The sequence below is a fragment of the Hippocampus zosterae genome, chromosome 21, assembly GCF_025434085.1.
Source record: "Hippocampus zosterae strain Florida chromosome 21, ASM2543408v3, whole genome shotgun sequence".
Lineage (NCBI taxonomy): Eukaryota > Metazoa > Chordata > Actinopteri > Syngnathiformes > Syngnathidae > Hippocampus > Hippocampus zosterae.
The window spans coordinates 1,744,970-1,757,546 of record NC_067471.1 but is presented as its reverse complement, the minus strand read 5'-3'; the positions used below and the strand labels follow the sequence as shown (position 1 = coordinate 1,757,546).

The 12,577-nt window shown below is 45.6% G+C and overlaps 1 protein-coding gene across 1 annotated transcript in view; it reads right to left on the bottom strand.

Moving 5' to 3' along the window:
- Positions 1-2,138, bottom strand: part of LOC127593732 (uncharacterized) — a 31,986-nt gene extending 29,848 nt beyond the window's left edge. The window contains exon 1 of the transcript XR_007960483.1: positions 1,792-2,138. The gene's annotated coding sequence lies outside the window, so the exon portion shown is untranslated. The remainder of the gene's footprint in view (positions 1-1,791) is intronic.
- Between the last annotated feature and the right edge of the window lie 10,439 nt (positions 2,139-12,577).

Here is a 12,577-nt window from a genome sequence, read left to right as displayed (position 1 = left end):
TACTGAGAGAACCTTCGCCCACAAACTGAACAGTCAAAAGGTTTTTCAACAGTGTGGGGTTCTTGTGTGTAATTGTAAGGTTCCCTTCTTGGAGAATCTTTGTTCACAAATTGAGCAGGGAAAATGTTTCTCACCTGTGTGGGTTCTTGTGTGTGTTTTTAAGGTCCACTTCTCAGAGAATATTTGTCGACAAATTGAGCAGGCAAAGGGTTTCTCACCAGTGTGTATTCTGATGTGCTTTGTTAAGGTTCCCTTCAAAGAAAATCTTTTGTCACAAAGTGAGCAGTCAAAAGATTTCTCACCAGTGTGCGTCTTTAGGTGTGCTGTCAAATATCCCTTTAAGGAATATCTTCGACCACAGACTGAACAGGCAAAAGGTTTTTCACCAGTGTGTGCACTTGTGTGCCTTCGTAACACTATCTTTCGAAAGAATGTTAGACCACAAACTGAGCAGACAAAATGTCTATGATGTTTTAAGTGACCCATTTGGGAGAATCTTTGGTCACAAACTAAGCAGGCAAAGGGTTTCTCACCAGTGTGGCAAATCATATGCCTCTTGAAACTGCTCACTGAAAAAACAAGTTTTCCCACATTCAGAACATTTCCAGCCTTTATCAGTTTCACATGCTTGTGATCCTCCATCACCTTCTGATGTCATGTATGGACACGAGCTATTGCCTGGAGGCCCCACCTTTTAGCTCGCTTCACTTTGACCCTCATTTTCACGTTTTAAAGGGCCACCAGTCAATGGCAGCTTAGAGATATTTTACTCTTCTTTCTCCTCTTTGATGGAGGGAGACTTTTTTTCTTCCTCCTTGGTATGGAGATGCTTTTCCTCCTTCTCTTTGATGTGACTGTGCTCTTCTTTTGATTGAATGCACGGGTCCACTTCATCCTCCAATTCCTCTTTAATGTGGGGGGACTCTGACTCCCGCAGCCCAGGACAAACATCTTCACTGACATCTTGAAGACACAAGAAGATAAAGAAAAAAGGTTTGGCAAAGTCAATTCTCATAGTGTAACTGTAGATGGCAAATATTGTTTAGATTTATACTTGTGGTCGATTGTAATTTAAGGCTATTACAATAAAAAGTTAATAAGGCTTGTATCATTTACTAGTCAGCTGCTGTGACTAAATCTGGCCACATTTAGGCAAAAACAAATGTTAATAAGATACCATGGACAAAACATTATCCATCCATATTCTAATCCGCCTGGCCTCACAGGGTTTGCGGCAGTGTTGGAGTGTATCCCAGCTGACTTTGGGCTGTCGCCCTGAACTGGTGTCAGCCAATCGCAGGGCACACATAGACGAACAACCATCCGTAATGTGGGAAGAAACCGGAATACCCACGCAGGCACGGGGGACAACATGTAAACTACACACAAGAAGGCTGGTGTGGGAATCGAACCCTACACCTCTGTATTGTGAGGCAGACGTGTTAACCAGTCACCCACTGTAACTTCACAAAACGTGATCAAAATACAAATGTGTTTTGTGAATATTTGGCCGACTCTCAGACTTGAAATTGACGTTTGTGTGTTTTTTAGGTTTTTCACTTTGGGTGGCTCTATTTTAACAATGTGGTGATGATTACATCATGTATAGGCATCAATAATTTGGGACCCAGTTGTGGTGAAGCCAATTTCACCATCCTCCCGAGTGGTGCTGTGGGGTGTGGTGTTAGGATACCTAAGAGGCTGTCCACTTGTGACACTACACAGTGGTCTCCATCACCTTCTGATATCATGTGTTGATATGAGCTGCTGCGTGGAGGCCCTGCTCCTCACCCTGCTTCACTTTGGCCTTCGTCTTCACTTTTTAAAGGGACACCAGTTGATGACTACTTGCAGATATACCCCTCCTCCTCCTCTTTGATGTAGGGGGGCTTCCGTTCATTCTCCTTGGTGTGGACGTGCTCTTGCTCCTCTTTGATATGAGCGTGCACTCCGTCCTCCTTTTTAATGATAGGGGGCTCTGGCTCCTCCTTTTCTTGAATGCAGGGGCGCTCTTCATCCTCCACTTCCTCCTTAAATTGGGAAGACTCTGGCTCCTGCTATCCAGGACCAACATCTTCACAGATGCCTTCAAAACACATGAAGATCAACACAAAACATTTGGTCATGTCAATTCTCATGTTGGAAATTGGAATTTGCAAATGGCTGTTTGTACTTCTGCTTGACATTGATTTGTGCTTAATGCTATTCCAATATATGGGTACAAAGATGTTCAATGTTTTTCCTGCTTTATAAATTGCATGGCGGCCACCCCCAGCCAGGCCGATTGAGATCACTCAACATAGCGTAGAGCTCGAGCTGTACTGATTGAGTGATGGCTGTCGTTCTGTGGCAGCATATTTTCACTGCAGCTGCAATGCTGGGCCACTATGAAAGTGGTACATCAACAGCAGGACAAGATTGAAATATTATTTTTTATTCCTCTTTCCATTTAGTCTCAAAAACACACTTGACACTTGACAAAAAGTAATAGAATCGTAAAAAGAACTAAAAAATAGATAGGTTCCAGTCAAGGGATGCCAGCGGAGGAGTTAAGTGTTCCCTCTGACAAGTACCAGTCAAGAGGCAAGCAGCAGCATTCTGGACCAACTGGAGATGCTTAATGGAGGATTGGGTGACTCCGAAATAAAGTGTATGACAGTAATCCGGACGAGATGTGACGAAGCCGTTGCTGCCTCAGATGAAAGAAGCTGGAGTTCACAAAAGGTTCTTATATCTAAATACTTGAGCACATCACTCAAAGAGTAGGCAGGTCAATGTCTCTTGCCAAATTCTTGACCTACATTGACAAAGAAATCATCACTCAAGGGGCGGCCCGGTAGTCCAGTGGTTAGCGCGTCGGCTTCACAGTGCAGAGGTACCGGGTTCGATTCCAGCTCCGGCCTCCCTGTGTGGAGTTTGCATGTTCTCCCCGGGCCTGCGTGGGTTTTCTCCGGGTGCTCCGGTTTCCTCCCACATTCCAAAAACATGCGTGGCAGGCTGATTGAACACTCTAAATTGTCCCTAGGTGTGAATGTGAGCGTGGATGGTTGTTAGTCTCTGTGTGCCCTGCGATTGGCTGGCAACTGATTCAGGGTGTCCCCCGTCTACTGCCCGAAGACGGCTGGGATAGGCTCCCGCACCCCCCGCGACCCTAGTGAGGATTAGGCGGTTCGGAAAATGGATGGATGGATGGATCATCACTCAAGCAACCCTAGTCAGAGGGGTTACATGCAGAGAATGTGGGCTAAATGGTTACTTCGGAACCCACGGTCACGGTTGACCACAACGAGTAGCTCAGTGTTCCAACATCCACAAACGGCGATGAGATTGGGAGGCCAGCCCCAATGAATGAAATGCTGAGCGAGGCAGCAACTGACCTGAAAGCTAAGATCATGGTGACAATGAAAGCTGGGCAACCTAGAAACCGATTACAACGGCTATGTGAAGTACTACCTGAAAGTCTCATGGAAAGTGTGAATGCAGCACTGAGGGCGATCCCTACCGTAATGATCACGGAAACCAATGAGCTGATATACGCTTCAGCATCAGTGATCCTTGAGATGCTTGGCTATAAGAGCAACCATGGAAGCCATGAGATACGTTAACCACCATGGAAAAGACGGTTGGAGGCGAAGATCAAGGCGGCACGGAAAGATGTGAGTCAATTGACGGAGGCCCAGAGAGGTGTGATGAAAAGACCGATACCTTAGAGGTACATCCAGATGACCATACCTGAAGCACTCGAAACTGCCAAACAAAGGCTCCAAGCCTTGTCCAGTCGCCTAAAGCGGTACATGAAAGAGAATGAGGCCAGACGAATAAACAGGCTGTTCGCAACACAACCTGCGAAAGTGTACGCTCAGTGGCAGGGTCCTAACAACAGAGCTGACCCACCAAGACTGGAAACTGAAAGGTACTGGAAAGGCATATGGGAGAAGGAGGTTGCACATAACAGCAGTGCACAATGGCTGGTGACCCTGAGAGAGGAGCACAGCAACCTCCCTGAACAGAACCCAGTTACCATAACAGTGGCAGACATACAGGAAGGAGTCTCAGATATGAAGAACTGGACAGCACCAGGCCCAGACATGGTCCACACCTACTGGCTAAAGAAACTACCAGCACTCCATGAGCGCCTAGCAGCACAAATGAACCAGCTGCTGAGGGATGGGACTCACCCAGGATGGCTAACCGAAGGGCGAACGATCCTGATCATGAAGGATCCCTCAAAGTGTGCGGTCCCATCCAACTATCGGCCAATAAACTGTCTCTCAACAACATGGAAGCTCATGTCAGGCATCATTGCGGCTAAGATAAGTGGACACATGGATCAATACATGAGCGAAGCACAGAAGGGCATTGGTAAAGATACCAGAGGAGCCAAACATCAGCTCCTGGTTGACAGAACAGTCGCACAAGACTGCAGGTCCCGACGTACCAACCTGTGCACAGCTTGGATTGATTACAAGAAAGCCTATGACTCGATGCCACATACATGGATCACTGAATGCTTGGAGTTGTATAAGGTGAACAGGACCCTAAGAGCCTTCGTTGCGAACTCGATGAGGATGTGGAAAACCACACTTGAAGCCAATGGCAAGCCACTTACCCAAGTGTCCATCAAATGTGGCATATACCAAGATGATGCACTCTCCCCACTGCTGTTCTACATAGGACTGAACCCCCTAAGCCAAGTAATCACCAAGACAGGCTATGGATACCGCCTCAGAAATGGAGCTACGATCAGTCACCTCCTCTACATGGATGACATAAAGCTGTATTCTAAGAGCGAAAGGGACATAGACTCCCTGATCCACACAACCAGGATCTACAGCAGCGACATCGGGATGTCATTCGGGCTTGAGAAATGTAATGGATGGTGACTAAGAGAGGAAAAGTAGTCCGCATTGAAGGGGTCTCACTCTCTGAAGGAACAATAGCAGACATTGAGGACAGCTACAAGTGGCCAAAGGAAGAGATTCAGACCACGGACGTTCAGACCCGAAAGCTCCTAACCATGCATGGAGGGGCCATCCCAAATCCAGCACCCTGAGACTGTACACAAGCCGAAAGGAAGGAGGCCGGGGACTAGTGAGTGTGAGAGCCACTGTCCAGGATGAAACATCCATGCTCCATGAATACATCAAGGAGAAGGCTCCAACGGATGACGTACTCAGATAATGTCTCAGACAATGGGGAACAGAAGATGAGGCGCTGGAAGAGGGACCATCATGGGAGGATAAGCCCCTACACGGGATGTACCACCGGACCATAACTGAAGTGGCCGATCTCAAGAAGTCCTATCAGTGGCTAGAGAGGGCTGGCCCGAAGGACAGCACAGAGGCACTCATCCTGGCTGCTCAGGAGCAGGCCCTGAGCACCAGAGCCATTGAGGCCCAGATAGACCACACCAGACAAGACCCAAGGTGTAGGTTGTGCAAAGAGGCACCTGAGATGATCCAACACATAACTGCAGGGTGTAAGATGCTGGCAGGGAAAGCCTACATGTAACGCCATAACCAGGAGGCTGGCATAGTCTACCGAAACATCTGTGCGGAATATGTCTGGAAACCCCAAGGTCAAAATGGGAAACACCTCTGAAGGTGGTGGAGAATGACAGAGCGAAGATCCTGTGGGACTTCCAGATCCAGACTGACAAGATGGTAATGGTATTGTGATCATAGATAAAGGGCAGAGGAAAGCCGTTGTAGTGGATGTAGCGGCACCAAGTGATGGAAACATCAGAAAGAAGGAACACGAGAAACTCGAGAAATACCAAGGGCTCAGAGAGGAGCTGGAGAGAGCCTGGAAGGTAAAGGTGACAGTCGTGCCTGTGGTGGTCGGAGCACTCGGAGCAGTGACCCCCAAACTAGATGAGTGGTTGCAACAGATCCCGGGAACAACATCGGACATCTCAGTCCAGAAATGTGCAGTGCTGGGAACAGCAAGGATACTGCGCAGAACCCTCAAACTTCCTGGCCTCTGGTAGAGAACCCGAGCTGAATGAGGGACGGACACCACCCGAGGTGGGGGGGGGTGGGGGGTGAGAAGAGGAATATTAAAAAAATTCTAATATATATATATATTTTTTTAATATAAAAAAATCCTTCTTTGGTTTTGTAGAGGATAGTTTTGAGTCTATTACTAATCCGAGAAACTTCATTTCATACGCTCTTTCTATCTCAATTGAATTTACCATATTTTTAGCTTGGTGTTTGATTGGTCTTGTGCCAAAAACAATTAACTTAGATTTTTTCAGGTTAAGTGACAATTTATTTCTGTCGAGCCAGTTTTTTTATTTGTTTAATTCGTTTTCTACGGTTGTCAGGAGCTGTTTCAGATATATTCCAGAACAGTAGAAAGTTGTATCATCAGCAAATAGGACACATTTAAATTGTTTTGAGACCTTGCAGATATCATTTATATATAAGATGAATAGTTTTGGACCAAGCACTGACCCCTGAAGAACTCCATGAGTGATTTTCAATTGATTCGTTTTTTATTGTTGAGCTGCACGTACTGATATCTGTTTTCTAAATAACCTTTTATCCATTTATAAGATACACCTCTGCCATATCTTTCTAGTTTTTTCAGTAATATATTGTGATCTATTGTGTAACAAGTTTTTTTAGATCTAGGAAAACCCCAACAGTAAATTCTTTGTTGTCTATATTAGTGGCTATTGCTTCCACAAACTCCATAACTGCCAATGAGGTGGTCCGTTTTTCCCTGAAGCCATATTGATTCTCACTTAACAGCACATGCTTTTGTATAAAGCTATCAAGTCTGCGAGAAAATAGTTTTTCTAATATTTTTGAGAATTGTGGTAGTACAGTGCACTCCGCTTAATAGAACACCATTCTGTTCTACTAAGCGGAGTTTCTATTAACCGGAGACACTTTATTAGGTACACCTTCAGACACGTCGACGACCAAGTTATGCACGCAGAAAAACCCCTGCTGACGAGTTAGAAGAGATATTTCGACTGTGGACGTCCATATCTTTAATCAAACAACAAAACAACAACTTTAATCAACTTCAGTCAAACATCTCAAATCACGAGAAAAATTTCGTTACTTTTGTCTGGAAACAGGAGTCCGTAATTTTGCGGTTGACTTCCCTCTCAATGCGCTGGATAAGAGGGAAGTCCTGGAAACCGCGGGCGTACCTTCTGAGAATCCGGCAATGCATCGTATCGTCTGAGTATGTCCTTCTTATCCGCAGGTGATAGCCCTCGTCTCTTGAATGAAGTTGAAGCCATTGTGACGTGCGTGTGTCTATGTGTGGAGTGACGCATGCTACCTGTTACTGTATACGTCTAGAACTACCGCGTTTTCTCGCGATAGTGGTACAGTATCGCGATAGCTACACTTCGAAAACCACTAGTTTACAATGTTCATTGCTTACGGCCTGTTCTATTAAGCGGAGATCTGTTCTACTAAGCGGAGTATCTTTATAGGAAATTGCATTAGGCAAATCCGTTCCAGAGCCTTTTGCTCTATTAAGCGGATTACTCTATTAACCGGTGTTCTATTAAGCGGAGTGCACTGTAGTGATATTGGTCTATTGGTCTGGATATTGATAATTTTTAAACAGATCTTTCTGCACTTTTATAGATTGGAATAACTTTAGCAATTTTCATTTTTGATGGAAAGATACCAGCTTTGAATGACATGTTGCATATGTGCGTGAAAGGTCGCACTACATATTCTATAATCTGCTTTATTATTGTCATATCAATATTAAAGCAATCAGTTGAGTTTATTTTAAAAAGTTTTTACAATATTTGATACTTCTTGTTTTACAGCATTAAGGAACGTCGTGGAGGAGTTTTTTTTCCATGTATCTATCTATTTCAAACAAGTTTGTTGGATCAGGAATTTGTTTTGCTAGGTTACTGCCGATGTTGACAAAATACTCATTAAATTCAGTTGCCATTTCTGCATTTTTTTCCAGAATAGTATTTTTGCCTTTGATAAAATAACTATCAATTTTTTAGGACTATTTCTGATTACCGTACTTGATTAAGTATTTTCCATATTTCTTGTGTGTTACTTTTATTCTGCTCTAATAGTGCATGATAATCAGAATCAGAATCATCTTTATTGGCCAAGTATGTAGAACACACAAGGAATTTGTCTCCGGTATAACACGCTGCATTAGTATCATCGTAAACAAGGACATGACAAATAGATATATGCAACGACATTTTGTAATGTAAGTGAGAAAACATGCAAAAGTATCAAGCAGAGCTAAAGTGATCAGTGGTAGAATACAATACGATGACAGTTTGTACAGTTGGTGCAGAAAATCATTGAACCATTTTAGAGTGACCAGTAGCAGTATTTGTCGTACAAGAAGAGTGACTATGTCAGTGACTGTTTAGGTAGTTAATGGCTAGAGGGAAGAAGCTGTTTAAATGTCTGCTGGCTTTGGTGCGCATGGATCTGTAGCGCCTGCCTCAGGGGAGTAGCTGGAAAAGGTGGTGGGCAGGGTGCGGGGGATCCAGGAGGATTTTCCGTTCCCTTGTCTTGATTCTTGCAGTGTGCAAGTCCTCAAGAGTGGGTAGGGTAGTGCCAATGATTTTTTCCACCGTCCTAACTGTCCGTTGAAGTCGGATTTTGTCCTTTTTGTGATGGAAGAACACACGATTGATTCGATGACTGCCGCGTAGAACTGTCGTAGCACCTCCTGTGGCAGGCGATGCTTCCTCAGCAGCCTCAGGAAGTACATCCTCTGCTGGGCCCTTTTAAGGATGGAGATGGTGTTGACTTCCCACTTCATGTCCTGGGAGACTCTGATTCCCAGGAACTTAAAGGTCTCGACGGTTGACACAGGGCAGTTAGATTGTGTGAGGGGCAACTGTGGAGAAGAATGTTTCCTGAAGTCCACGATCATCTCTACAGTCTTGAGCGTGTTCAGCCCGAGGTTGTGTCGGCTGCACCAGAGCTCCAGCTGCTCCACTTGTTGGCGGTACGCAGACTCGTCGCCGTCTTTGATGAGACCGATGACCGTGGTGTCGTCTGCAAACTTTATGAGTTTGAGTTGAGGTGCAATCGTTTGTGTAGAGGGAGAAGAGCAGTAGAGAGAGGACACACCCCTGTGGGGCCCCAGTGCTGGTGGTGCGTGTTGATGATGTTGTTGCTCCCAGTCTCACCTGTTGTGTTAGTCCCGTCAGGAAGCTGAGGATCCACTGGCAGATCTTCGGGGACACACCGAGGTGGAGAAGTTTGGGGGTGACGAGTTCCGAGATGATGGTGTTGAACGCAGAGCTGAAATCCACAAACAGAATCCTTACGTAGGTCCCTGTGCTGTCGAGGTGCTCGAGGATGTAGTGCAGACCTATGTTGACAGACCTGTTTGCCCAGTAGGCAAACTGGAGAGGGTCCAGCAGGAGTCCGGTGACGTTCTTTAGGTGGTTCAGCACTAGGCATTAAAAGGACTTCATGACCACAGACGTCAGGGCGACAGGCCTGTAGTCGTTCAGTTCCGATGTTGCCGATTTCTTGGGAACTGGGATGATGGTAGACTGTTTGAAGCAGGATGGGACCGCACACAGCTCCAGGAATCCGTTGAAGATTTGTGTGAAGACTGGAGCCAGCTGGTCAGCGCAGAGTTTCAGGCAGGAGGGGGACACTTTGTTGGGCCCTGCAGCTTTCTTGATCTTCTGCTGCTTGAAGAGCCATCTCACGTCCTGTTCATGGATCTGTAGTGGAGAAAAAGAGAGCATGGGTAGATAGAGTAGTTTCTGGTAGAGGTGGGTGTGTGGGGGAAATGAGGGTGTCCTTTTCAAATCGGCAGAAAACATGTTTAGTTCATCAGCAAGACCCTTATTGTTCACTGTTTGGGGGCATGGCATTCTATAGTTAGTGATTGCTTTCAGGCCATTCCATACAGATGCAGAGTCGTTAGCCGAGAACTGTTTTTTCAGCCTCTCTCCATAGCTTCTCTTAGCGATGTTAATTTCCTTTGTCAATTGGTTTTGGGCGTGTTTGTACAGTGCCCGATCTCCACTTCTAAATGGGGCCTCTTTCTCTTTCCTGAGTTGCCTGAGTTTGGGAGTAAACCATGGCTTGTTATTGTTGAAGGATCGGAAGGACTTTGGTACACACATGTCCTCACAGAAACTGATGTATGATGTTACAGTGTCTGTGTATTCATCCAGTGTGCCCGTTGAAGTTTCAAAGACGCCCCACTCAGTGCAGTCTAAGCATTCTTGTAGAGCTAGCATTGCTTCATCTGTCCATTTTTTCACAGTCTTAACAACCGGTTTAGCAGATTTGAGTTTCTGTCTGTATGTAGGTATTAAGTGGATTAAATTGTTGTCACAAAGACCCAATGCTGCTGTCACGTTGTGCACGAAGCGATAGGATAATTGCTTCGTGCACAACAAAAATAAGGAAGTGGATCCCCGAAATGCAGACACCAAACAAGGTCTCCGTAGCAAAAGGGTATAATATACAAAAATTCGCACAGACAAAGTAGTAACATAAAGTGCTGGTCAAAACAAGGACCAGAGGGCACAAAAAACGAATAACAAAAAGCGCTTGCACAAAAGGCAAGGGGGAAAAAGAATCGCGAAGGCAAACAGAAAACAATGTAACCACTACATGCAAGCGAGAGCCAAATCACAAACTAAGAACCATACTTACAAAATACTGAGCACCAAGAGTTCAAAAAGCGAAACACGACGAGGTCTGTAGCAATAGCAGTCAATGAGCAAGGAAGTAGCAAGGCGAAATTCAATACTCCAGCAACATGTGCATATCTGAGGGCTCCTTAAATACAGAGTGAGACTAATCATAGATTGGCAGCAGGTATGCACAGAAGTCTGCTAATGCCACCTGCTGGCCAGACTGAAACATAACCGTGACAGCTGCACGGGCGACTGATCGGTATGAATTTTTGATTGTTGTATAGCAGTGGTCGAGAATGTTGCCTTCTCTGGTAAAACAGTCGATGTGCTGCTTATATCTGGGAAGTTCAAGTTTAAGATGTGCTCTATTAAAATCGCCCAAAATGATCAGGGTACTCTGGGTATTTTAGTTCGAGTTTGTTTACTTGTTCGGCTAGCGTTTGTATCGCCGTGTTAGCGTTAGCTTGTGGCGCAATGTAAACATTCATTCATTCATTCATCTTCCTAACCGCTTGATCCTCACTAGGGTCGCGGGGGTGCTGGAGCCTATCCCAGCTGTCTCCGGGCAGTAGGCGGGGGACACCCTGAATCGGTTGCCAGCCAATCGCAGGGCACACAGAGACGAACAACCATTCGCACTCACACTCACACCTAGGGACAATTTAGAGTGTCCAATCAGCCTGCCATGCATATTTTTGGAATGTGGGAGGAAACCGGAGCACCCGGAGAAAACCCACGCAGGCCCGGGGAGAACATGCAAACTCCACACAGGGAGGCCAGAGTTGGAATCGAACCCGGTACCTCTGCACTGTGAAGCCGACGTGCTAACCACTGGACTACCGGGCCGCTGCAATGTAAACATCGACTACTAAAAAGGAGGTGAACTCACGTGGCGAGTAGAATGGCTTGCAGTTTAAAGACAGCGACTCCAGGTCCGGGCTGCATTGTGCGTCGAGCTTCGTGACATCAGTGCACCATTCTTCGTTGATATAGAACCAAATCCCACCACCTTTAGATTTCCCTGATAGCTGCGTGTCGCGGTCGGCTAGGAGAAGGCCGAAGCCGGGTAGATGTAGCGCGGAATCCGGGTGGCGGTCACTGAGCCAGGTTTCAGTGAAGCAGAGCGCAGCAGAACGTGCAAAGGTTTTGTTGGTCTTTGTGAGGAGAAGAAGTTCATCCATCTTGTTTGGCAAAGATCGTAGATTAGCAAGATGGATCGATGGGAGCGGGGTTCGAAATCCGCGCTGCAGGAGCTTGACAAGCATGCCGGCTCGCTTCCCCCTCCTCCGGCGCCGTTTCCATGCTCGGTACAGCGCAGCCTCTCCGCTCGCGATTAGCTCCAAAAAACTTTGTGGATTTTCGTATGCTGGTGAAAAAAGACCGATGGCAGACTCCCCAATGCGCAGCAACTTTTCCCTCGTGTAAGTAAGCCGCTCAGGGTCGCGGGACGAAAATGACAAAAACAGGGATAACACCAGGGAGCGTGTGACCGAGGCTGCCATACGTGTCGGCGCCTGATGATCTCTTTTACTGGTTCTTATAATATTTACTAGTTTATTTTTTTAGGTCTTATATTTTTTCTGCTTCTTCAGTTCTCAATTTTAAAAACAATTTATATAAATAGTTTTTCTTTTTGCGTGCGTTTTCTATGCCTTTCGTTATCCATGGCTTACTTGGGTCTTTATACTTTTTGGAGACTTTAGTTAATGGAAAACGTTTATCATATAAGGAGATTATGGTAGACGGAAATACTTCAAACGCTTTATTTGGGTCTTCGTTTGAGTAGACCTCGGTCCAGTTTTGTTTTTCTAGGTCTTGCTTAAAAGCATCGATGAAGCGTAGGGTTCTTATCTTATTTCTGTTATGTGAGTTGTTGACTTAGCTTTTCTATCAAAATAATTATGAAAAACTGCAAAGACAGGTAGGTTGTCACTTATGTCA